Here is a 26,044-nt window from a genome sequence, read left to right as displayed (position 1 = left end):
CTAATTAACCAGGTTATTGCTCTTTTTCTTAGTTTTGTGAGTCAACTGCAAAGCAGTGAGCTTCCCGTACTGTTTTCACACATTCTTCTCGTTGCTCTTTTCCCTTCAACCCTCCCTGTTCCTCTGCCCTTCCCTGTGTTTGCCCCTTCACCCCCAGTAGCCCCTCTTCTCATTCCATGTCACAGATGTGTTGTTACTCTCTCTACTCCTCTCCCCGCCCCTACCTTAATACCCCCTCTTCTGCTGAGTATGGTGATGTGCACCTTTAATTCCAACACCCAGGAGGCAAAGGCAACTAGGTATCTGCCAGTTCAAGGCCAGCCGGGATGACCTAGTGAGTCTGAGGCCAGCCAGGACTACACAGTGAGTGAGACCCTGTCTAAAAATTGAAAATAAAAACAGGTAAACAAAGAAACAAACAAAAACCAATCCCCTCTCCCCACAAAACTCAAAACCAAAACACCAACAACAGTTCTTCCTCTCTCATGATTATATCTCTTCACACATTATTTCTTGACTGAGACGATAACCAGAAAGGCATTTATAATTCTCAGCTAAGTTACATAAATTTTATAGGCTATGTTCTATAGTCAAAAATGGCAAAAATAGCTATATTAGCTACTCAGATAGGAATTCATCTTATGGAAATGTGTCCTGTCTGGTTAACTTAGAATTCTTGAAGGCTTCCTTACGGACCTGTGTGAGCATGGACTTCCTGAGAAGTTCAGCAGACAGCTGTCTGTGGATGGGCACCATCTTCTGCAGAAAGGATCATCCAAAGGAGATCCAGACACCATTTTGTCTCTCACCTCGACAGACATTCTTTATTCCATTATGACTTTAGTACAGTTTTATTCGTGTGTGAGGTCTGTGGGCTTGGGCTTGTACTCATGCCACAGTGGGTTTGTGGGGGTCAGAGGAAAACTTGCAAGGGTCAGTTTTCTCTCCACCATGTGGGTCCTGGGGATTGAACTCAGGTAGTCAGGCTTGCAGCAGTTGCCTTTACCGTTTGAGCCACATCACCAGACCCTTGCGGAAACATTTTTTTTTTTTTTGGTTTTTCGAGACAGGGTTTCTCTGTGGTTTTGGAGCCTGTCCTGGAGCTAGCTCTTGTAGACCAGGCTGGTCTCGAGCTCACAGAGATCCGCCTGCCTCTGCATCCCAAGTGCTGGGATTAAGGGCGTGCGCCACCACCGCCCGGCTGTGGAAACATTTTTAAAAGTATTATTATTCACTTTCTGTGAAAGTCTGGAGGAACTGATATTTAATACCCTATAAGCAGAAACTTAAAGGAGTACAAGCTTTTTGTATGTGTGTATGTTTGTATATTTGTGGATGTGATGTGGGATTCTCCTCTGTATGCTTTATTTAATATGTTTTATTGCCATTGGTTAATAAAAAAGCTACTTCCACCTATGGCAGGGAAAAACAAACCTAGGTGGGAAAACTAAACTGAATGCATGGAGAAAGAAGACAGAGTCAGGCAGATGCCATGTAGCTGCCAAAGGAGAAAGATGCTGGAATCTTACCAGTAGAGCACAGCCTTGTAGTGATACATAGATTAATAGAAATGAGCTAAATTAAGATGTAAGAGCTAGCTAGGAATATGCCTAAGCTATTGGCCAAACAGTGTTGCAATTAATATATTTTCTGTGTGATTATTTGGGTCTGGGAACCTGGAAACCTAAGTGCAGTCTCCATTTGCATGGGTGCTCATATGTGTAAGGGTTCACGTGTATGCACATGCATATGGAGGCCCAAGATCAACATTAGATGTCATTTCTCAGGAGTCATCTAGTGTGTGTGTGTGTGTGTGTGTGTGTCTGTGTGTGTGTGTGTGTGTGTGTGAGAGAGAGAGAGAGAGAGAGAGAGAGAGAGCATATTTTGGGGATTGACCACAGGTCCCTGTTTGCACTCTACTGAGATGTCTCTGTAGCCCTAAATACAAGCTTTTCTGAAAGCCATTTTAGTTTTATTTATATATTTTTTTTAACAGTGCTGAAGTTTGAACCCTGGGTCTTCTGTATGCTGAACAAATACTCTACCCCTGAGTTACCTCCTTAGCCCCTGGAAAGCCATTTTGTTATACAGAAAATGAACCTAACACATTCATATTATTTTACCCAGCGAACTCAACTGTAGGACATTTATGTTAAGGAAATAATTAGTGGTATACAAGAACATCTATGTATAAGGCTGCTCTAAGCAGGATTTTTATAACAGTGAAATCTTGGAAACAGTGTATATATTTAACACCAGGGAAATAGTAGAAAATAACATGTTATGCAGCCATCCATGTGGATATTTTGAGAATATGCACATAGTAATGACATTGTGTTGTCATTGTGTTGAAGGCTGAATGTTTTCATTACCATCTCCCGGTGACTCAAAGTCTTCCCATAAATTCTTATTCCTTTGTGTGTGTGTGCACATATATGTATATGGTGTATGCACACATGTATGGGCAAGTACCTGTGCAAAATGTAGAGCCCAGAAAAGGATGCTCGGTGTTCTGTTCTATCACTACCCACCTTATCCCTTTGAGACACTAAACCTGGAATTGCATTGGCAGTCAGAGTGACTCAGTGGTTCTCCTGTCTTCAGCCTCTTCCCCAGCACTGGGGTTATAGGTTTGTAGGCAGCAATCACTGGCCTTTAGGTGGGTGTTTAGGATTCGAACTCAAGTCCTGTTGCTATAGGAGCAAGTGCTCCTACCTACTGAGACATCGCACCAGCCATCAGTGTTGAATACCTTAAGGCAAATACTATGTTTTTATATTGCCTTAATTTTAAAAAAAATATGTTGTTCTTTGAGAGTTTTCTATGGTGTGATTTGGTCATTACTCCCTTTCCATCCTGCAGTTCTTCCAAATCTACCCCTTCCCTTCCCACCCAACTTTGCATCCTGTTTTCTCCATGAAGGCAAATGTGTGCTGCACAAGTATTCTTTGACATGTTGCCTTCTACCAGAACAGACTTGATTTATCAGGGCCTATTTCTTAGAGAAAACTGATTCTTCCTTTCCCAATACCTGAGAACTGCCCATAGCAAGATATGCTGACTTGTGGGAAAAGGTTCAGGGATGAGAACAGAATCAATGATCTTGAAACAAGAAAAGTAAAATTGTTTCCTAGGGCTTGGCCTTCCCAGCGCAGAGAACAGTTGCAGAGAACAGTTCGTTTTTGTCCTAAGAGTACGGGCTCCTGCTGAAAGTGACTGCCTTCTTTTTGATGTTCACTTCTCAGAAAATAAGGGCCCACGGAGGTGGGGAATGCTACGTGAACTAGAGGCAAGAATTCCCTACTAAAAGTACCTGCTTCCGTTTCTATACCCACACTGCCTGCCACATAGCCATGTCTTGCGTACCACGAGTTCTGATTTATGACCTGTCCGTGACCTCTCTGCCACCTCTGTCTGGACACTAGGGGTCAGGTAGCTTCCTCTTTGCTTTGCTTGGGAAGCCGCCCTGACTAATCCAGGAGGTTTCCTGGCTCCCAGTGATCTTCACAGTTTCGTCCTGGTTTGGAAGAGTTCGCTACTCCAGCCTCTACTCTCTACCAGATTACAGCCAGGCTTTTCCCACACTTGAACTTTTTTTTTTTTTTTTTTAAATAAACGTATTTGTTGTTTCATTTTTTAATTTTTTATTTTAAAACAATCTTTTCTTATTTTGCATACCAATCCCAGTTCCTCCCACTCCTCCGACCTTCCCCCACCCAGCCCCCCATCCACCTTCAGAAAGGGTAAGGTTTCCCATGGGGAGTCAGCAAAATCTGTCACCTCACTTTGAGGCAGGACCAAGCCCCCCCCCCCCCGTATATAGGCTGAGCAAGGTATCCCTCCAAAAAGAATGGGCTTCAAAAAGTCAGTTCAAGCATTAGAGATAAGTCCTAGTCCCATTGCTAGTGGCCTCACATATTGCCCAAGCCACACAACTGTCCCCCACATTCAGAAGGCCTAGTTTGGTCCTATTCAGGTTCCCCTGCTGTCAGTCAGTGAGCTCCCACTAGCTTAGGTCAGGTGTTTCTGTGATAATATGAGCAAAGGGGTCAAGACCATGATGGGGATACTCTTTGCCTAGACTCTGGGAGCTCTGTCCAGTACTTAGCTGTGGTCTCTGCATCTGTTTTCATCAGTTACTGGATGAAGGTTAAGATAGTCATCAATCTGATGACAAGGGAAGGCCAGTTCAGGCACTCTCTCTGCTACTGCTTATGATCTTAGCTGGGGTCATCCTTTTGAATTCCTGGGAATTTCCCTAGTGCCAGGTTTCTTGCTAGCCCCATAATGGCTCCCTCAATCAAGACATCTCTTTCCTTGCTCGCCCTCTCTGTTCTTCCCCCATCTTGGCCATCCCATTTCCTCATGTGTCCTCCCCTTCTCCTTCTCCCCTCCCCCTTCCCTGCTGTCCTCCCTTCCCCACCACCCACACACTCCCAATTTTCTTAGGAGATCTTGTCTGTTTCCCCTCTCCAGGGAGATCCATGTATGTCTCTCTTAGTGTTCTCCGTGTTACCTAGATTCTCTGGGGTCATGGACTATAAGCTGGTTATTCTTTGCTTTATGTCTGGTATGAGTGAGAACGTACCATGTTTGTCTTTCTGGGTCTGGGTTACCTTACTTAGAGTGGTTTTTTTTCTAGTTCCATCCATTTGCCTGCACATTTCAAGATGTCAATTTTTTTAACCACTGAATAGTACTTCATTTTGTAAATGTATCACAATTTCTTTATCCATTCTTTGGTTAAGGAGTATCTAGGTTATTTCCAAGTTTTGATTATTACGAATAATGCTGCTATGAACATAGTTAAATACATGTCCTTGTAGTGTGATTGAACAGCCTTTGGGTATATACCCAAGATTGGCATTGCTGGATCTTTTTTTGTTTGTTTGTTTTGTTTTGTTTTTTCGAGACAGGGTTTCTCTGTAGCTTTGGAGCCTGTCCTGGAACTCCCTTTGTAGACCAGGCTGGCCTCGAACTTACAGAGATCCGCCTGCCTCTGCCTCCCAAGTGCTGGGATTAAAGGTGTGCGCCACCACCGCCCGACATTGCTGGATCTTGAGATAGATTGATTCCCAATTTTCTGAGAAACCACTATATTAATTTCCAAAGTGGTTGTATAAGTTTGCACTCCCACCAGCAATGAATGAGTGTTCCCTTTACCCCACAACCGCTCCAGTATAAGTTGTCATCAGTGTTTTTGATTTTAGTCATTCTGACAAGTATAAGATGCTATCTCAGAGTTGTTTTGATTTGCATTTCTCTGATGACTAAGGATGTTGAACATTTCCTTAAGTGTCTTTCAACCATTTGAGATTCTTCTGTTGAGAATTCTGTTTAGATCTGTACCCAATTTTTAAATTGGATAATTTGATATTTTGATTTCTAGTTTCTTGAGATTTTATATTTTGGAGATCAGTCCTCTGTCTGGTGTGAGGTCAGTGAAGATCATTTCCCATTCTGTAGGCTGCCATTTTGTCTTGTTGACCATGTCCTTTGCTTTACAGAAGCTTCTCAGTTTCAGGAGGTCCCATTTATTTATTGTTGCTCTCAGTGTCTGTGTTACTGGTCAAACATGGACATTTTGAAGAAAGATGAGACAAGGAAATGGATCAGAGTCTATGCCAACCATCAATAGACTTGGAGAAATGGCCTCAATATTCTTGTCTTTCTAAAGTAAATTAGTATATGGAGTAAAGACACCCAGAAAGTTTTCTAGAGGGAGAACTCAGAGACTCAGAGAAGAGCTCAGGAAAGCAACCTAGCTGTCCCATTTTCTATACCTTCTAAGCTGCCCCAAGCCCAGTCCACTTCATCTGAAAGCCAAATTGCAAAGGTAGTTTGCTCAGAAACAGTTCTGTTCTTGCTGGCTCATACCAGCTAACCATTCAGATACTGAGTTTGAAATGTTGAACCTCCCCTTGTACCCACTTTCTAGGACCTGCAGAAGATGTACACTGGGGATCAGTAGCCTACATTTTCCCAAGACTTCATGACCTCAGTCAAGGGCCCAGAAATGAGAGGCATAATTCTTCTTGCTCCACCTTGGCGGGGTTCAGTGAACGATTCCCTCTCCGACTCAAATTCCTCGTCACAGTTCTTTCAGCAAGTTGACCTACTTTTCTCACTTTAGAGAAAAAGCAGAAACCAATAACATTTTCAGCAAGTACAATAATGTGTGTGCGTGTATAGGTGTATGTGTGTGTGTATGTAGGTGTGTGTAGGTGTATACGTAGATGTGTGTAAGTGTGTGTGTAGGTGTATACGTAGGTGTGTGTGTGTCTGTGAAGGTGTATATGTAGGTGTATATGTAGGTGTGTGTGTAGGTGTGTGTGTAGGTGTATGTGTAGGTGTGTGTGTGTGTGGTGTGGTGTATGTGTAGGTGTGTGTGTGTGTGTGTGGTGTGGTGTATATGTAGGAGAATGTGCATGTGCAGGCCAGAAGAGAACACCAGGTGTCTTACCCTACCAGTCTCCATATTAGTTTTTGGACAGGATCTTCCACTGAATGTGTCTGGCATTTCAGTTTGGATGACTGGCTGACCAGCAAATGTCTGAGGTTTGCCTCTCTCTGCTGCTCTCCAGTGTTATGGTTAGGAACATCGGTGGCCATGCTCATCTTTTATGTGGGTGCTGGGAATTTAAATGCAGGTTTGATTGCATTCATAGTAAGTAAACTTGTTCACCCACAGATCTAGTTTCCCAGCTCCCAAGTACTGTTCATTTCAGAGGCATTGACTCCCATCTTCTGGTCCTTAAGCGCTGCATTACTGTGTTATCACAGTGCTCTGAACCCCTTCAAGAGTGACCAAGCCAGAATGCTGCTCTTTACTGCTGCATTACAACACTGTGTCTGGGGAGCTGACATGGCTCCTACATCACAGAGATATGGCAGCGTCCTTTCCAGCTTCCCCTTGCTTGCTATATCTCAAGGTAAAGTGGTGCACTGCACTGAACTTGCTACTGAAGGAGCCTGTTTGGGAATCAAGACAGTGTTTCTGATCTGGGCCATGTGATACGAGGGGGCTGACAGCATTAGGGACTAAGAGACAGCCAGCTTGAAAACTCTTGAGTTGACATCATCTACTTCTCTGATGTGCTTCTCCAAGAAGAGTTATAGGCAGTTCAACTCTTAGGTGCCCCTAACAGGTAGAATTCTTTGGAGAGCCTGTACAGACAACTCTCAGATGCCTGGGCTTGAGAGGCTCAGTGGGTGAGTAATCATTTTAGCTTGTCATTACCCTTCCCAGTCTGCACACTCTTGCTCGTTTCCTTTGGATATATCTGGATTCAGCTTGGAAAATATATGTCCATTTAATATTAGTCTGAAAAAAAATCATTAGAGAAAGAAATCTGCCGGGATTTAGAAGTCAGATATGGGAGGGTCTTATGTTCTGAAGAGCCTTTTTGATGATCTGATGGCTTAATAATCTACTACATCTCTTCATGACCAGGAATAAATGTGTATTTTATCTCCTGTCTCTGGGTGCCTGTGTTCTACTTGTCCCTGTGTGTTGAGAAAATTATGTGTCGCCTTCTAGAGTCCTAAGCAATTTCATCACCGCTGGTGATGCTACTATGGGATACAGAAAACCTTCCATGCCATTGTCTTCCTAGCTCTGGCTTCCCGTTGATGACGGAGTCTTTACAAGCTGCTGTGCCCCATCAACTCTTTGTTTTCAGCCAGGTGAGCCAGGGGAAGAGCGGATGTGCCCTCTGGAGAGCCAAACAAACACCAGGTGGTAAAGCAGGGTGTGGCAGCAGGCAGCAACCAGGGAGCTCTAATTCTAGAGGGCGTGGCAGATGAATTGCAACTGCAGCAGAAGTGAGGGAGCAGGGTGCTATCATTGAGGAATTGAGAAGGAGCAGAGGTTAAATTCCTTATATTTATGACTACCTCAAAATTTCCCTGACACTCCAAAGTGAGAAGCGGCAGACTAGCATGGAGGAAAGGAGGCTTTAGCACCTTGAAGGAGCTAACGTTCTACCACGTCCTAGAGTGTGCACTCTAATGTCGTATTGCCCTATAAGCCATCTGCTGCAGAGGTAAAGACTCTCTCTGCACTCCAGAGTAGTAGTGCGGGAACCACCTGCACCTGTTGCTTTCCCCCCTCAGTTTTTAGTTAGTTCATTCAGAATTTTGCACAGTGTGTTTTGATCCGATTCACCCTCTACCAACTCCTCTCAGATCCTCCCCTTCCCTACCCAATCAACTTTGTATCCTCTTTATTTAAAGAAAAAAACCTATTAAGTAGTTTTCACTGCCTATGTACTCTTGGGTGTATGATCTTCCACTGGAGCATGGACGACCTACTGGGTCCATACCTTTAAGAAGACTAGCTCGTCCTCTCCTAGCAGCTATCAGTTGCCAATAGCTCCCTAGCCAAGGGCCAGACTTTCTGCTCATCTCTCCTTTCTGTGCTGGGATTCTGTGTGGCTTGAGCCTGTGCCAGTCTTATGCATGCTGTTGTAAACTGCTATGAGTTCTAATGTGTGATTTCCCTGCTGTGTCTGGATGAGTTTCTTTGTAATCATCCTCCACCTCCGATTCTTACAATATCCCTGCTCCTTCTTCCAAAATGATCCCTGGCCCTTGGGAGGGAAGAGTGTGATATAGATGTCCGATTTGGGACATTGTGTCCTGCAGTCACTCATTCTCTCTACTTTGACAAGTTGTGGGTCTCTGTGTTAGTCCCCATCTATTACTTCTTTCAAAGTTTCTTGGATGAAGTTTGAGAGATGTGCTAATCTATGGGACTAGCAATAAGTCATTAGGATTAAATGTAAAACTATGCCTATTTAACAAAGCAATAGAAGTAGTTTTGCTCTTAGGGATTATGACCTGTCTAGCCACAGCTTCTTGGTCCTGAGTGGGCCTTAAATCTATTTAGAAAATGGTTGGTTACACCCATGAGATTCATGCCACTATTATAACAGTGGGCATGTCTTGCCAAGCTGATTGTTATTGTAGCTTTCAGGGTTCACAGCTGGATAAGACTGATGATGACTTTGCTCCTCTGGTCACGTGTGTAGCCCCTCCCAGCATTCCGAAAACTTGCCATTAAGGATAAGGCTTCCAGATGAGTATCAGCTTGTTTTTTTTTTGTGTTCTGTGACTCACATATGTGGCTTCTTCAGAAATGAGATCTTACTGTCAAGTTCTGGAGGATAAACAATAACATAGGCGATATGCTGCAATGTTTTGGGACCTAACAGAGCTCATTGACCAACAACTCCAAAATAGATAGCCATTCCTGGAATGCATATTTTTCTTTATTTGCCTGTGGCTTCTAGTAGGGACATTGCTGTTCCCTTAGATGGTAACTCCATTTAACCTCTTTTTATATGTGTGTATGTATATATTTTTGGAAGTTTCTATGGTAGAAGGTGCCTATATGCTTTTTTAAAATTTCTTTAGTGTGTTACTTATCCATGACTGTCCCTTTTACCTTGATCTTCCATCTCTCACTCTTAGTCACTGTTCTATTGCTGTGAAGAAACACCATGACCAACACAACTCTTATATAATAAGTCATTCATCTGGGGGCTTGCTTATAGTTTTATATGGTTACTACATGACCATATGGCAGAGGACAGATGGACATGGTGTTGGAGCAGTAGCTAAGAGCTTTACATCCTGATTGTCAGGCAGCAGGCTGAGAGAGAGACATTGGGCCTGGTGAGGGGTTTTGAAACCTCAAACACTACTCCAAATGACATACCTCATTCAACAAGGCCACACCTCCTAAACCTTCCCAAACAGTTCCATTAACTGAGGACCAACATTCAAGCATATGAGCCCATGGGGACCACTCTCACTCCACGACCTGGCCCCATTTAACCATTCCTGTTCCATAAATCGTCTTTATCTTTCATACCACCATATTCTGTCTCCCCTCCCTTGAAGTGCCACTATGGGTTGAATGAAGACAACCCATTTAGGACTGAGTTCTCTAAAGTCTCTCACTCTCCGCATGTTGTTCAGTTGTGAGTCTCTCTGTCAATTACCATCTACTGCAAGAAGCTGTTTCTCTGACGAGGGTTGACCTATGAGTATAGTAACATGTTTGTCATTAAGAGTCACTTGATTGCCATGCTTCTTTGAAAGAATAGTAGTAGTAGGTTCTTGAGTCAGAGGTGGCCGATGACTTCAAGGAAACGATGTCTTTCATACACATCAGGTATGACACACATGTGAACTCACGGAGACTGTGGTAGCCTGTATAAGACTTCTACAGGTTCAAAGCAGAAGTCACCGCACTGAGAAGGGGGAATAGACACAAGCTTATACTCCCTTCCAGGAAGCTGCTTTCAGTTAATAGCTGCTGGCAATGGGAAAATCAGTCTTCTCCAAAAGAGTGTCACATTCCAGGACTGGGCCCCTGCTAGGAATAGTTGGCTAGACCAGAAAATGAATTCTTTGGGGGTGTTTTTCGTTGTTTGTTTAATTTGGGCACTTTTTGTCTTGTTGGGTTTTTTGGTGGTTTTGATTTTGAGATGGATGAGGGAGAAGGAGAAAGAACATGATATTGGGTGGATAGGATCTGGGAGAAGCTGGAGGGGGAGAAAACATGATGAAAAATATTTTGTGTGTGAAAAGAAAATTTAAAAAGAAATCCCTTCACTAACCCCTTACTAATTTCCTGACCTCTATAGATATTCTAAATGAAGCACACCTATCTGAGGATTCATTATGAGTACTTGACACGTAGCTAGTGCGAGCGAGGCATTACTATGTTTTCCTAGTTTTATTATTTAAATGTACCTAGCCACGTGTGGCTAGTTGCTATCCTTGGGTAGTATAGCCCTAGAGTCTCAGGTGCTGGTACTGGTGGCAACCAATCTGCCATGGTGCTACAGAGAACAAACACCTACAGTTAAGAAGTCCCCAGCAGAAACCCTCGTTTGACTCTTCCTAACTCTGAAACCTTGAACAAGGCACCCAATAGCTTCAAGAACATTTTCCCCTGCAAAAAGATGTTGTGGAGATGATAGTATTGCCTATATCACAAGACTTCTGGAAAGATTAAATCGGGCAATACATATAAAACTCTTAACAAAGTGCCCAGCATCAATGCAGCTCTCTGTAGATGGTTACTGTTATGAATTTTTGATGTTAGAATTTTTAATTCCATCGTATTTTCTGTACTTCTATAGTCAGTGAGCATCAATAAATCAGCCCGTCCTGTTTATGCCGTGGGTATGAGGACACTGACATTGGCCCTCACTGAGTTTCCATAACAAAGGATTTTAAAAAATTTTTGCACTCTTATTGTGTTCTGAACTCTGAAACAAATGAGATTTTGAAATTAAAGAAAAGATGAAATTTCAAAGTCAGAATATTCCAAGGAAAAAAATTGCATGCTTCACCTTCCCCATTTCCTGTTTATCGAACAGACTGTGTTTTTGAGACAAGGTCTCATGTATTGTAAGCTAGTTAAGAATTTACTAGCCAAGAATGTCTTTGAACTCCTGATTATCCTGCATATACCTATTGAGTGCTAAGATCATGGGCCAGCAACGCCAAGCCTGGTTTCATTTACTGGCTCTTTATTGAGAGACTGGTTATGGTTATATGCATGGACTCCGGAATTACTCGTGTGCTTGCAACACTATTTACTAGCTGTGTGACCTTGAGCACAATACATAGCATCTTTTTTCTTCATTCATCAATTGGGCATAACAAAAGTATTCACTTCGTGAAGCTATTGTAAAGTTGAAGTGGATAACTACTTGGAAAGCACTTGGAGAAGGACTTGGAACTGGTACACAGTTGACACATGCAGACATTTGAAGACTGTGTGCTATATTAGGTGCCGGAAAACCACAAGTGCTCCCCTTGCCCTCATTAAGCTAATACTGGGAGAACGATACGTAAACATGGAAACACAGTGAAGTGTTACAGATAATCAAGCTGGAAGTATGTGAGGACATCGAAGGGGCATTAAGAAGGATCAAGTTCATTGGTTGGCGGCCTGTCTGGGCATTTCCTGCAGGGGTGGAGGGAACCAAGATGTGGTGGGGCTGCATTGTGGGTATTTGTTTGCAAATATGAAGAAGGTCTACTGTGCAAGGCGGAAGAGGCAGGGGGAGGTTGAGGCTGGCCAAGTGAGCAGGAAGCAGTACCTTAAAGATCTTATGAGTTCAGTTGAGGAATCTGCTGCTGTTGTGGCTCTTCCTTTGGAACACGGTCTCACGCAGACCAAGCTACTTCACATGTGCTGGGGAGCTAAGGATTGCTTTGAACTCTTTATCCTCCTGCCTCGACGTCCTACATCCTGGGATTACAGATTCGCTGTCACTTCCTGTGCCTAACTCACTGAAGGGTTTTAAGTCTGGCAGTACTATGACCTAGGCGTTTTCCAAGGATGGCTCTGAGGACAGTCTAGGGCAAGGCTGGAGGTAAGAACATCAGCTAGGAAGCCATTGTGGTCATCCAGAGACAAGCTGATAATAGCTGAAGCTAGGAGACTATCGCCATGAAATGATGAGGTAATGAACAAACTTTCATGGAGCTGGAACAATATAAAATAGGCCTGAAAACATTGCTCAGTTGATTGATGAATAGGTAATAGGAAATGAAGAAAAAAGAGGAGTTTGGGGGAAGAATGTAGTTACTTTGGGGCATGTCAGGCCTATACAAGGTAGTTTAGCACGTGTTTCTAGAACTCACATGAGTAGTAGGGTATGACTGAAAGCTAGAACTCAGAGAGACTTCAGAATTCTATGCCAGGGCTCTCTCTCCAGTCTCCACTTTTATCACAGGACATCCATTTTCAGGGTTTTAGAAATGTCCAGTTTGTAAACTTCCATGTCTAGCCCTAACCTTCCCCCCCCCCCCCCCCACGAAGTTTAGATTCCTATAGCCAGCCATCTACTTAGGATCTCCATTTGAATAACTAATACACATTTTGAACTTAATAGGTCCTAAATCCAGTCTCTCCCGGCATCTTCTACATGTTCTCTTCGGGGGATTGATCCAGAGCCTCACACACCTGCCTGACAGGCATTATAGCATCAAGCTGTATTCTCGGGCTCAAACTTACCTCTTGAAACCGCTTTTAGTCATAGGGAATGACATCTTCCATCTAGCCATACAATTAAAAGTTCCTGGAAGTCATCTTCAAGCAAAACTGAGTTTTGCTATGTAGCCCACAGTGGTCTCAGACTCCCTTTCCTCTTGTTCCAGCTTCCTGGGTGCTGGGATTGTAGGCATATGCTACCTCATCCAGTTTCCTGGGGACCATTCTTGATTCTTTCTCTCCTTCATCCTCTACATCCAATCCATCAGCAAATTCTACCCTATCTCCAGTGAGCATATTTCATCTTTCTCTACTTCAGTTCATCCCCTTCGTCACCACCATCATCTCATCTGCTCACTGCAGAAGTCTCCTCCCTGGCCTCTTTACTTCCAGCCTGCACACACCATCCAGAGATGACTTTGAAATATGTAAATCTGCCCTTACTTTCCTCCCTGTAGCAGAAGTCTCTAAGAGCTTCCAGTTATACGTTAAGTGACACTCACGCTCTTTACTTGGACCTAATAAGATACAATCCTTGCTGAATAATCGTATCCCATATGACGTTCCTTGATAACTATGCTCCCAACTATGCTTGTTTTCGCTGGGGTCTTTGGCACTCCGCCTAAAATGTTTTCCTCTAACCTTCTTCCTCATTGCCAGTGTCTCAGCTTTAGTGTTGGCTTCTCAAAGGGGCTTTCTCTGATAGTCCCAGTGAGGTGACCCTATTTTGGTCAGTGTCTCATCCCCTATTTTATTATATCCCTATCATTTAATATCATATGCAATTTTGTAGCATTGATCAAGGTGTTCCTTATTATATCTCTTGGCCACCGCTAGCATGTACACTCCACAAGACTGCTGGCTTATTTTGCTTTGCTCCTGTTTTGTATCTAATTTCTAGCATAGTACCTAGTATGGTTTTTAATGGATATCTGTTGAATAAATGAATGAGTAAGAAGGTCGATGATGTGTGTGGTGGAGGGCCAGGAGAATCAAATGTGGCCTCTAAAGGGGTGAATGGAGGCAGAAATGCCTACAGAAGACTTGGGAGAACAAGCAGAGTAGGAGGAAAAGAAAGAAGGATGCTGCAGAAGGCAGTCCCACTTCCCTCTCCAGAAGTAACCAGTGCTAACAGATGGGTGGCTTTCCTTCCAAATCATGTTCTATATATTTGCATACACTGACAAATGTTTATATTACATACATATGTACTTATGGTTTTTATAAAAATGAGCTCCTGCTACATGCATTATTCTGGCACTTACTTTCAAAAACAGCTTTATTGAGGATTAATTCACACATTTAAAGGTTATAGTTCAATTGTTTTAATATATTAGTGAATGTGTGCAAATATAGCCATGGTAAGAACATTTTCATGAACTCAAAAAGAAACTTGTACACTTTAGCTATCATCCCCAAAGACTTCTTCCCAGCCTAACCCTAAGCAACCACTAATCTACTTCCTGTCTTTATTGATATTCTTATTCTGTATTTTTGTAGTTTGTTTTTTAAAAACACAGGTATTACTATGAAATCCAGTGTAGTCCAAAACTTGCTATGTAGCCCAGACTGGTTTAAAACTCACGATCCTCCTTCCTCAATCTCCTTAAGTGCCAGAATTATAGTGTGCCATTGTGTGTTAGTTTCTGACTCTGATTTCACTTTGTACCACACTTTCAAAGTTCATGCTATACTATGAACCAGAACTTTATTGTTTTTATTGCTGAATAATATAGTCTCTCTCTCTTCTCTTTCTCTCTTCTACCTCCCCCCATACACACCATATAACCATGTTTGGCTCCAGTTGGTGGTAATTTTTACATTTGAAATATTATGAAATTGTATTGTTGTATGTGTTAAACTTTTGTGAGATATGTGTTTTTTTATTTCTTGAGCATTTCCTTAGCAGTTATTATATTAACTACATGTTACATGTATGTTAAGATTTTTAGATATAAGTTAAGAATAAATAAAATGAAAAATTCACTTCCTCATTTATTATAGCCACATTCAAAAGTTTAGTAATCACACAAGGCTAGTGACTCCCATATTGGAGACTACAAATGTAGAACATTTTTATTCTCACTACAGAAAGTTCTGCTGGACAGCAGTGATCTAGGCAGGCTTGTCCAACATTAGACACTGTGGCAGAACATTGTCATCTAACAGTATTTATGCTTCAGAGCCATGCAATCAAGCTACCAAAAATTTGGTAAAAAAAGATCCCTCATAATTTTAAAGTAACTTCTAAAAATTTTAAATGAAAATGGATTGTTTTTCTTACAATATATTCTCGTTATGGTTTCCCCTTCCCTAAATCCTCCCAGATCCACCCCCAAAATCCACACCCTTTCTTTTTTCTCTCATTAGGAGATATACAGGCATCTAAAATGAAATAATGATGATGATAAAATGAAATAAGATTATATAAGAACAAACAAACCACAATAGCATAATATAAACAAACAGCAAAAAAGAGCCAAGGAAAAGCACAGGAAACACATAGACACAGACACAGAAACAAACACACAGAGGTGGGGAGATCCCATAAAAGCACAAAATCAGAAGCCACAATATATAAGCAAAAGACTTGTAATGAGAAAACAAAACAACCTCCATAAATACCATTGGATTTGTTTTGTGTTGGCCATATATTGATGGGTATGGGGCTTGCTCTGAAGTATAGTTTGTATACTCCATATTGGATTCCAATGGAAAAAACTAAGTTTTCTTACTTAAATTATCAAATGGGTTATGCTTCTGGGTTAGGGATGGAGCATGTGTCCACTTTCCCTCTTAGTGCTGGGACTTCATCTGGTTCAGACCCCTGCACTCCCTGTGCATGCTTCCATAGTCTCTGGGAGTTCATAGGTGCATCAGCACTATTGTGTTTAGAAGGCCTTGTTGCCTCCATCCCCTCTAGCTCTTAGAATCTTTCCACTTCCTTTTCTGTAGAGTTCCCTGAGTTCTGCAGGGAGGGATTTGATGGAGAAATCCTATTTAGGAATGAATATTCCATAGTCTCTCTCTCTCTGTACATTGTGTAGTTGTGGGTCTCTATATTTTCTTCCATCTACTCCAGAAGGAAGTTTCTCTGTTGGGTTCCATTTGTCACTTTTCTTCTGGTGTACATACTCCACAGGTCTCAAGTTGGATATGCCTGGCAGATACAGAGCCACTCTTAGAATTCATGTTTCCAGATTAGTCTTATATTTTACTGCTTCTTTGTAGAGCACACATGAATGTCCTTCTAAACTTTAATACCCTCTGACCTCCAACTTCCTCCATCATGTGCCTGTTCCCTGTGAGTATATTGGTTTCCCATTGCTGCTGTAACAAATGACTGATGTGGGAGAATTGTCTGTATTCTGTCAATCATGTTTTAAATAAACGCTGATTGGCCAGGCAGGAAGTATAGGTGGGTCAACCAGAGAGGAGGTAGAGGCGGGGTGATGAGAACAGGAGTATTCTGGGAAGAAGGAAGCTCTTTCCACAGTCTTGCGAAGACCACCAAAGAAGCAGGATGTGATCTGCACCAATGAGAAAGGTACTGAGCCATGTGGCTAACATAGATAAGAATAATTAATATAAGCTACAAGAGCTAATAAGTAGTCTGAGCTAATGGGCCAATCAGTTTTATAACTTACGGAGATCTCTGTGTGATTTTCTTTGGGGTTTGCTGGCTGTGGGGAACTGGGCAGGACATAAACCCCAACAAGCAGGCCCCTTCATGTTACAAATGACTATGAAAACAGCAGAAATATAAGGGTCAGGAATCCTAAGTCAGCCATTTTCTTGCTCCTAGATATTACTTGCATTTTTTTGTTGCATGGATCCTTACTGCATCTTCAAAGCCAGAAGTACAACATCTTCACATCTCCCTTTTGGACTCTCAGATTCCCAAGTCAAATAATTTTTATAGCACTTTGACCCTCCTGCCTGTCCTTGATAGGGAATCTGTAATTAGATTAGGCTCCTTTAATTTAAAGATACTATGAAAATTCTTTGTTCGTGAAAAGCAATATAATTGCATCAATTAGGGATGACCAGGTTTGGAGATCATAGCTCAGCCTGCTAAGGTACTCTTTAATGACATCTCATTGTCCTTGAGGACCAGGGCTTCACAGAGTATGCCATGTACTGATATTCCAAGATTTTATATAAAGGTAAGAGAATGTCTTAAAATCTTATTATCTGCTTCAAGCCTGTCTGGAACTACCAAGAGATGGTTGTTCCGGCTCCTTAAAATATGGTGGTTCTGTGAACATAGTGATTAAAGTATCTCATAGGCAAATTAGCGGCTAATTCAGTGTCTTGTCTGCATTTTAAAACAGTTATTTCAAGGCCAGGCTCTTCTAGGATTTCTTCTCAAAAGTGTATACAGACAGAAACACATGCACAGTCACCTACTCCTGGAAGATTGCTATATTAGCCAAAGCAAAGCGTCCTGAGCTTATTCGGTGCCTAAGAAATGGTGACACTTTAAAGTATGAGTCATTCGTTGGAGACTCAGCAGCAGAAACCAATACAAAATTAACCTTCCATCTCCAGTCTAAATAAAATGGTGCAGACTCATTTTCCTCTGCTCCTTCCAGCTGAGCACAAACATAAACAAAGGAAGTAATGCAAAAGATGATGAAAGAGGAATTTTGAAAACTGCAAAGGGTAAGTCGGAGTGGTTAGGATCTGCAAGATCAAATGATCCCCATTGTAGCACAAAGCATTATCATTCCCTAACCTAAAGATGAAGGGCACAAGCCAACATTTCCTAGTTTCCAACCTAGCAACAGAAGATGGATTAGATAGATCCCTTCTTCTTCTGGATTGTATGGGATTCCTGGCTGCAACATCAGGAGAGCATGGCAGCTCCAACCAAGGGGTCTAGCAGCGATCTCCACTGACAATCAGCCAAGAGAGCTGGTTCTGCCCCCCCCACCACACCGGAGGAGATTCCTCCTACCCATTTTAAAGATACTTTACAAACAAGTAAACCATCAAGAAGAAGCAGCACCCTAAGTAGCCTGGCCCAGAAATTCCTGTAGCCACCATGCTCTTGAAGGGCCAATCTTCCCCTTGCACCTACAGAAGCACAGGCAGCATAGGCAAGGAGAATCTCAGCGATACAAGCAGAGACCACAGAACCTACAACCCCCTACAGCCCCCACCCCCATGCACATAGAGGCCTGGAACAGCTGACCTTCTCGGACAGCACCAGCAGGGACAACTTGACCCAGCAGTGCATTAATGGAGCAGACCAGAAATAGCATGACAGAGCTTCTGGAAAGAAAATTGTCACTGAATCACAGCCGATAAAAGCAAGCCTGGACCTGTGCAATAAACCTAGGCAAAGTACCTGCTTGCTAAGCTGAAGCTTAATTAGAAATCAGAATCTCCTAATAGCCAGCATATTCAGAAGTTAATAAAACCACTGAAGGTAATCAACTAATACCAAACCAGGATAAATTGGATGGTAGAATTATGGGACAAGGGCTTTAAAGTAGCAATCACAGAGCTACTTTATGAAGTAGAATTGTAACGTCTATTGAAACAAATAGAAAACCTTAGCACAGAGAAATAAGTTATAAAAGTAAACATTTAGGGACATAGAGAAGGAAATTGGAGGTAATGTCTATTAGCCATATTTCTTTTAAAGATTTTTAAACATTTTTTATATCTCCGTGTCTGTAAGTGTATTTATGTGTATGTGCCCTTGGAAGTCAGAAGACGGTGTCAGATCCTCCGAGCTGGAGTTACAGGTGGTTCTAGATAATCTGATTTTGGATTTTGTTTATGTGGACATGTAGTTTTCCCAGAACCACTTGTTGAAGATGCTGCCTTCTCTCCAATGTATGCTTTTGGAATCTTTGTCAAATATTAGATGGATATAATTAAATGCACTCATGTTGGAGTCTTCTATTTATTCCATTGACATACATGTCTGTTATTTTTGTGCTAGTGCCATGCTGTTTTAATTACTATATTTTTGTAATAAAGCTGAAAACAGGTATATGAACTTCTCCAGCATTTTTTTAAAATCAAATTGCTTTGGCTGTCCTGGGTCTTTTGTACTTCCATATGAATTTTAATATTTTTTCCCTATTTCTATGAAGAATATCCCAAAATTTGGGATTTGATTGGTACTGCATTGAGTCTGTAAATGACTTTTGGTAGTCTGTTTCCACAATGGTAATTCTAACCAGTGCACAAGCATGGAGTATCTTTTCATCTTCCAGGATCATCTTTAGTCTCTTCAGAGATGGAAAGGTTTTAATTGTGAAAGCCTTTCACTTCCTTGGTTAGGCCTATTCCTGGATATTTTTTGAGACCACTGTGAATTTGAATGTTTCCCTGATCTTTTCTCAGTATGCTTGTTTATGGCTCTGTCAGAAGACTACTAAGTTTTATAAGTTAATTTGATATCCTGTCACATTGCAGGTTTATTGTTTCTAGAAGCTTTCCAGTAGAACTTTTTGGGATCATTATAGAATTAAGCCATCTGCAAGCAGGCATAGTTTGGCTTCTTTCCCTATTTGTATCCTTTTTCTTTTCTGGATTTATTGCTTCAACTAGTACTTTGAGTACAATTGTACCGGGTTTTTTTTTTTTTTTTTATTTTGGGCCCCCAACCAGCTCCCAAATCATGACATGGAGACTTATTGTTAGTTAGGAATGCTCGGCCTAGCTTACACTTGTTTCTGGCTAACTCTTTTAACTTAAATTAACCTGTTTCTCTTTATCTACCTTTTGCCTCAGGGCTTTTCACTTTTTTTCCTTTTGTATATCTTTCTTTCACTGCTCCTCATGTCTGGTTGACTAGCTGTTGGCTACCTGATTCCTTGCCCTGGGTGTATCCCCCTCTTTCTCTCTATTCTCTTCCCTTTTTTTCTTCTCTTTATTTTCTTTGCCCACCAGCACTGCCTGTCCTTTCTCCAGCCTAGCTATTGGCTGTTCAGCTCTTCATAAGACCAATCAGGTGCCTTAGGCAGGCAAGGTGAGACAGCAACACGTATCTTTACATAATTAAACAAATGCAGCATAAATAAAACTAGCACACCTTTACATAGTTAAAGTAATATTCCACAGCATAAACAATTGTAACACATCTTTACATAGTTAAAATAATATTCTACAGCATACAATATGGAAAAAGAGTAGGGTTAGTGGACAGCCCTGTCTGCTTCCTGATTTATATTGGGATTGCTCAAGTTTTTCTCCATTTAGGATGTTATGTTGGCTGAGGGCTTTTATATATACCCTTTATTATGTTGAGATAAGTTCCCTCCAGTCATACTCCTTATGTTGGATTTTGAAAAAATTTTTTCGTTCAACATCTATTGAAATTATCATGTGATTTTACTCTTTAAGTCTATTTATATGATGTGTTACATTTTCTGACTTACGTATGTTGAACCATCCCTGGAACTTGACCGTGGTGAATGATCCATGCAAATTTGCTCAACTGATTTTTTTTGACATAGATGTAAAGGCATTCAACAGAGAAAAGGGGTGCTTGAGACTGAAGTGGCTGTGACATTTGTCACCCCATTGATCGCTGTTTGTGGTTTGGGTGATCAGAATGACTAGGCAGGCCACTTCTTCCCTTAGCCCTCCATCTACATCCTTTCTGAAGCTGTGTGCTTAGTTAAAACGGACACCCTTCCCTGAACTGGAGAGGTCTGGTCTTTGGTTAAGGGTATACAAGCAGATGAGCTCCCTGCTAGAACCTTCAACCGTGTCATGTGAGTGAGTAGGGTAGAGGTTAGGAAACTAGAAAGGGGACCAGAAGAGGGAACAGGGAACTTTAAGGAAAGGGGCAGGGAAGGTAACAGAACATTTGCCGTATGAAAGTGGAAAGGGAATGTTGAGATCAGAAGGGTTCAAACAAAGAGTAAGGGCAAAGAGATGTGTGTGTGTGTGTGGGGGGGGGATGAATGGGAGCATCAGCTAAAACTACATAACTATGAAAATATCACAAGAAAATCTGGTCCTTTGTATACTGATAAAACATTAGACTCAATTGTTAAAGCATAAAGAGACAAGCTACAGACAGGCAAAAATATTTTCAAACCACACCTCCAGCAAAGGACTTAACAACTCTCAAAATTCTATCCAATTAGGAACAGATAAAGAGTATGAACAGCTATTTCTTCAAAGAAGATGTAAAACCAGAAAACAGCATATGAGAAGATAGTATCGTTAACCATCAAAGAAAATACAAAGCAAAACCAAAGAGACATTATTACATGCCTATAAAAATGACTAAAATATGCTGGCTGTGGTGGCTCATACCTTTAATTCCAGCCTCAGGAGGCTAAGGCAGGAGGATTAATGTAAGTTTGAGAGAAACCTGGGCTATGTAGATAAAGAGTAAGACCTTATCTTAACAAAAGAAAACAGAAAATAGTAAAAAGTAAAATAAAATAGTGGCAATACCAAGTGTTGGCAAGGATATAAAGCAACTGCATAAATCATGTATTGTTAGTTTGCTTCAACAAATTAATGATTAAACAGACTAATATATTCATGCCGTGGAATGCTACTCAGCATTAAAAGGGAATGAGGTACAGGTTCTCTTAATGACTTTCATGAATCTCTTAGGGATTTGCTGTATGAAAAAGCCAATCTGAAAAGAGTACATATTGTGTATATAGATAAAAATTCTTGTGAATGTTTTAGAGGCAGTGGGGTGAGGGGAGGGTTAGCTGGTGTTAACCAGTAAATGGGGTACATAGGAAGTTGGGTAGAACTAGAAAGGACAGCAAGAAGGATGTGGATGCATGTGATTGCTCAGTTCTCATTGTTTTAGTGAATACAGGAAACTACACATAGGCAACATCATTACACAGAGCTAAATATAGATACATATACGGAAATGATGAAAAGAAGCAAAAGCATGAATGGGTTGTAGCAGTGTCCTAGTTAGCTCACTGTAGTAGAATGTTATAAGCTGTTTTCACTGTGGGAAACTGAGGAAAGGGCACATAGGAATGACCCTGCAATGTTGTTTATGATCTGAAGTTATTTCAAAGTTCTAAAAAATTTAGCTTGAAAGAAAAGGCAAAATTTGAGTTTTTAACGTCTTAGTAGACACTGAGCTAATGGATCTAGCTTATGTACAAAATTACATGTACAAAATTAAATCGGCCATCTGTCCATCAGATTAGTTACAGAAACCAGTGACTACCCAGTCCTGGGTATGCAATACCTTAATTGAGCTCTGGTAATACAGAAATGCATTGTTCACTTTCTGGAAATTCTTGACAAATTTGACTTAAATTTGCTTTGGTGTATAAACCAAAAATTTGCTATATAAACTTCCATACTTAAGGGTAGAAGTGGAGGTAAAGATAGGATATTGTAGTCCTTCTTTTCCCCATCCCTTCTTTGTTAGTCCATTGGTCATGAAGTTAAGATAATAAACCTTCATGCGTTTGTTGACTCTAAATAGTGAAAATATGTCACCCAAACTCTGGGTACTCCGTCAGCAGGCTTTTACCTCTAGAGAAAACGGGAGGGGAGCAGATTCTGTGGTGATTAGCCATAGAGTCCACGTGCCATTGCTGAGCCAAGGCCTTAGAACACGTGTTCTACCTTTTCCAGCTGTCTCTTTACTTCCCGAGAGCTTAGAAAGTTGTAAGATTTCCTTCAAAGCCCTTTTCATGGCTGTTCTTTAGAGAGAATGCATCTTGTTCCTATTTTTAGAAGGTAAAGTTTGATTTTTTTTATATCACTAAATGATTGGGAAAATGCATCTCCCTAACTTGATTCAAAGCATAAAGAAAAAAATTGAGGCCGGACGGTGGTGGTGCACGTCTTTAATCCCAGCATTTGGGAGGCAGAGGCAGGCGGATCTTTGTGAGTTCGAGGCCAGCCTGGTCTACAAGAGCTAGTTCCAGGACAGGCTCCAAAGCCACAGAGAAACCCTATCTTGAAAAACCAAAAAAAAGAAAGAAAGGAAGAAAGAAAGAAGGAAAGAAAGAAAGAAAGAAAGAAAGAAAAGAAAAGAAAAGAAAAGAAAAAAAGAAAAAAATCGACTGTTGGCATACATTTCTATGAGTTTTAACACAGAGATGCATGCTGTTATCACCATGGTAAGGTTACAGACCAACTCTCTCATCTCCAAAACTTCCTCCCTCCACCTTCAAAGTTTGACAGCCACTGATGCCTTACTACTGATTATATATTTGTTATACTCATCATAGTCTTCTGAGGAGGCCACATAAACAACTTCAAATAGCACGTGGCTTTAAGACACCCTTCCTTCCTTCCTTCCTTCCTTCCTTCCTTCCTTCCTTCCTTCCTTCCTCTCTTTCTCTTTCCTTCTTTCTCTTCCTCATCTTCCCCCTCCTTCTCTTTCTTCTTTTGTTTTTTTGTTTGAGACAGGGTTTCTTTGGGTAGGGCCTAGATGTCCCGGAACTCAATCTGTAGACCAGGCTGTACTCGAACTTGTGTCTGCCTCTGTGTGCACCACCACCACCTTACTGACACATGCTCCTTTCATTCGGCATGGCATCTGTGAGGATCACCGAACCATTTCATCTGTGAAGGTTTGCCGAAGCACAGTAACTACTCAAAAACTGCTCCCCAGTGTTTCCTGTGATGAATTCACAGGGCTTTTGATGGTGTAACAACCATATTATTTATGTGTGAGGAACTCACATTTGGTCACATGACTTTTGCTTACATTTTAAAATCTATATCCAAATTTCATCTTCTACTAAAAAAATGAGACATTTCTAGAAATCATTGCCATTGCATTATAAAATCAAATAGCAGGATCTCTGCCTACCTCAACACATCTCTGACTCACTAGGGAACCTAGCAGTGCAGCCTCAGTTGGAGGCCTTCTGTACTCCCACGGGGTTCCTGCCAAAGGAATAACCTATGGCATTCGAGAGACATTTCTACCTAGAGGTACGGGTACAGTTGATGCAGACAGTAAGGCTTTAAGATGTTCTTAAACTGCCCTTCTGAGAGCACATAGGTCTCTTGCTTAGGCTCAACAAGTCAGAACTCCCCGGCATTCTCACCCATTTGGGCTAAGAAATTCCGGATCTCTTTTGATCAATACAGGTATACAATTTATGAAGGATCCCACTAGGAAGCTGGGACTTGGGAGATTAGAAAGACACATTTTGATTTGAATTGTAAGAAAAATCTTGGCATGGTGTTCAGGACTAAGGAATGGGAACCACAGCTCAAGTATTAAAGGTTGATTTGGGGAACAGGCTTCAGCAGGTGTTAGCTGGAGTTACCAGGACCTAGAAAGGTGGGATACAGTCAGGAAAACAAGTGACAGTATTTAAGCGTGTTCAGAACAAATTTTATCTGTTCCATAAGTATGCCTAGGTTATACCACAGAAGGCTTGGATATGAAATTGGATGGCTGCCCGTCATATTTGCTCTTGTATTGTTTTTATAGTTAACCTCAACTTTCAACTCGAGATCTGAAATCCCCTAGAGATGGGCCTCTAGGTGTGCCCATGGGGGATTATCTTGATTTGGCTAGGATCTTGAACTATATAGAAAGAAGAAGGTGGTCTCAAGCATTCCTTGTCCTTTGTTTCTTGATGGTGGATGCAGAGTGACCAACTGAACCAAGTTCCTGATCCTGTGATTTCTCTGAAATGATGATTATAACCTTAAACTTTGTGCCAAAACAAACCCTCCCTAAGTTTCTCTTGCGAAGTTCTTTTCTTTAAATCACAGAAATGGGAAGCAACTGTGATGCACTCATATTTCTATCAAATTCAGACTAAGTAAAAGCCTTAAAATTTGCTTCAATAAAAAAGACTGTTTATGAATTCACTGCACTTAGCTAAAACTAGGGATAAGTGTCCTCTTCCGTTGCAAGAGAGCTTTTCTTTATTTAGCTTCCTCTCCTTTCTGTTAAAAGTCTTTTTCTTCTGGTAGCAAGCTATCCTTGATGTACTACTTGTAAAAGGAACGCGACTGCTATGCATTGAAGACTGCCATTTTATATAAGGGAAGCATTTGCCACCAAGTCGGTGACCTGCGTTTAATACCCAGAATCCATATGGCGGAAGGAGAGATCTGACCTGTAAGTTGTCTTTTGACCTCCACATAGGCACCATGGACACACACACACACACACACACACACACACACACACACACACATATACACACTTAAAAATTTTGAAGAGAAGGGATTCAGAGTCTGTGACAGGATTTAACCTGAAACCAAGTGTGCTAGGGAATCTTTGCATGCTGTGTGCAGGAAGGGAGCACCCCTCTTGACTAGGGACAGCCAGCGGCTTAGCCCTTTGCACTGGTATCATTTTCCAACTTTCCCCCAAATAAGCACATGCAACTTGTGCCATATGTGGTATCCAGCCAGGGTAGCTGCCTTTCTGCCAATTAGCCAGGACCCAGCAATTGCTAGGCTGGGCATCGGTTGAGGCTTTTTCAATCGAATGGTTCAGGAAACAGATGGCTGCTTGTTTTTCTTCGTATGTAACTGACTCTTGGAGCATCAGAAGGGCAATTAAAACATCAAAAGAATAATCAAAAGCCCAATTTCTTACCTTGGTTATCACCCCAAGCTACGTAATGCCAACAGTCCATGGTTAAATAAGAGCAGCAACAGATGAACAGGCGCGCTGCTGAGGCAGGCAGTCTCATGTCTGGCCCATGACACTTGTGTATTCGGCAGATGTGCTTAGGTATGGCCCCGGAAGTGGGGGAACTGAGAAACTCGAGTTCTAAGCATCTTCAAAATTAATAGCCATAAAGGAAGTAGTATCTGCTAAAGACTAGAAGAAGTAAGAAACATGTAGGAAACAAGTAAAGCATTTTTGAGACTCAAATTAGGGTGGAAAAGAAGTGTATGTTTAGAGCTAGTACATCCGCAGCCCTTTCCTGTTGGGGCACACACACACACTTGTAAGTGGAACAGCAACTTCCCCTCCATTTTTGTTGGCCTCGTTTTCCATTTTTGCTGGTGTCTTCTTACCCAGCCTCCTGAAAGGCTACACACTAAATACCTCACGGTGGTGAGACC

Source organism: Chionomys nivalis, chromosome X (assembly GCF_950005125.1).
Source record: "Chionomys nivalis chromosome X, mChiNiv1.1, whole genome shotgun sequence".
NCBI lineage: Eukaryota > Metazoa > Chordata > Mammalia > Rodentia > Cricetidae > Chionomys > Chionomys nivalis.
The sequence above is the reverse complement of the archived record's forward strand: the minus strand, read 5'-3'. Positions refer to the sequence as shown.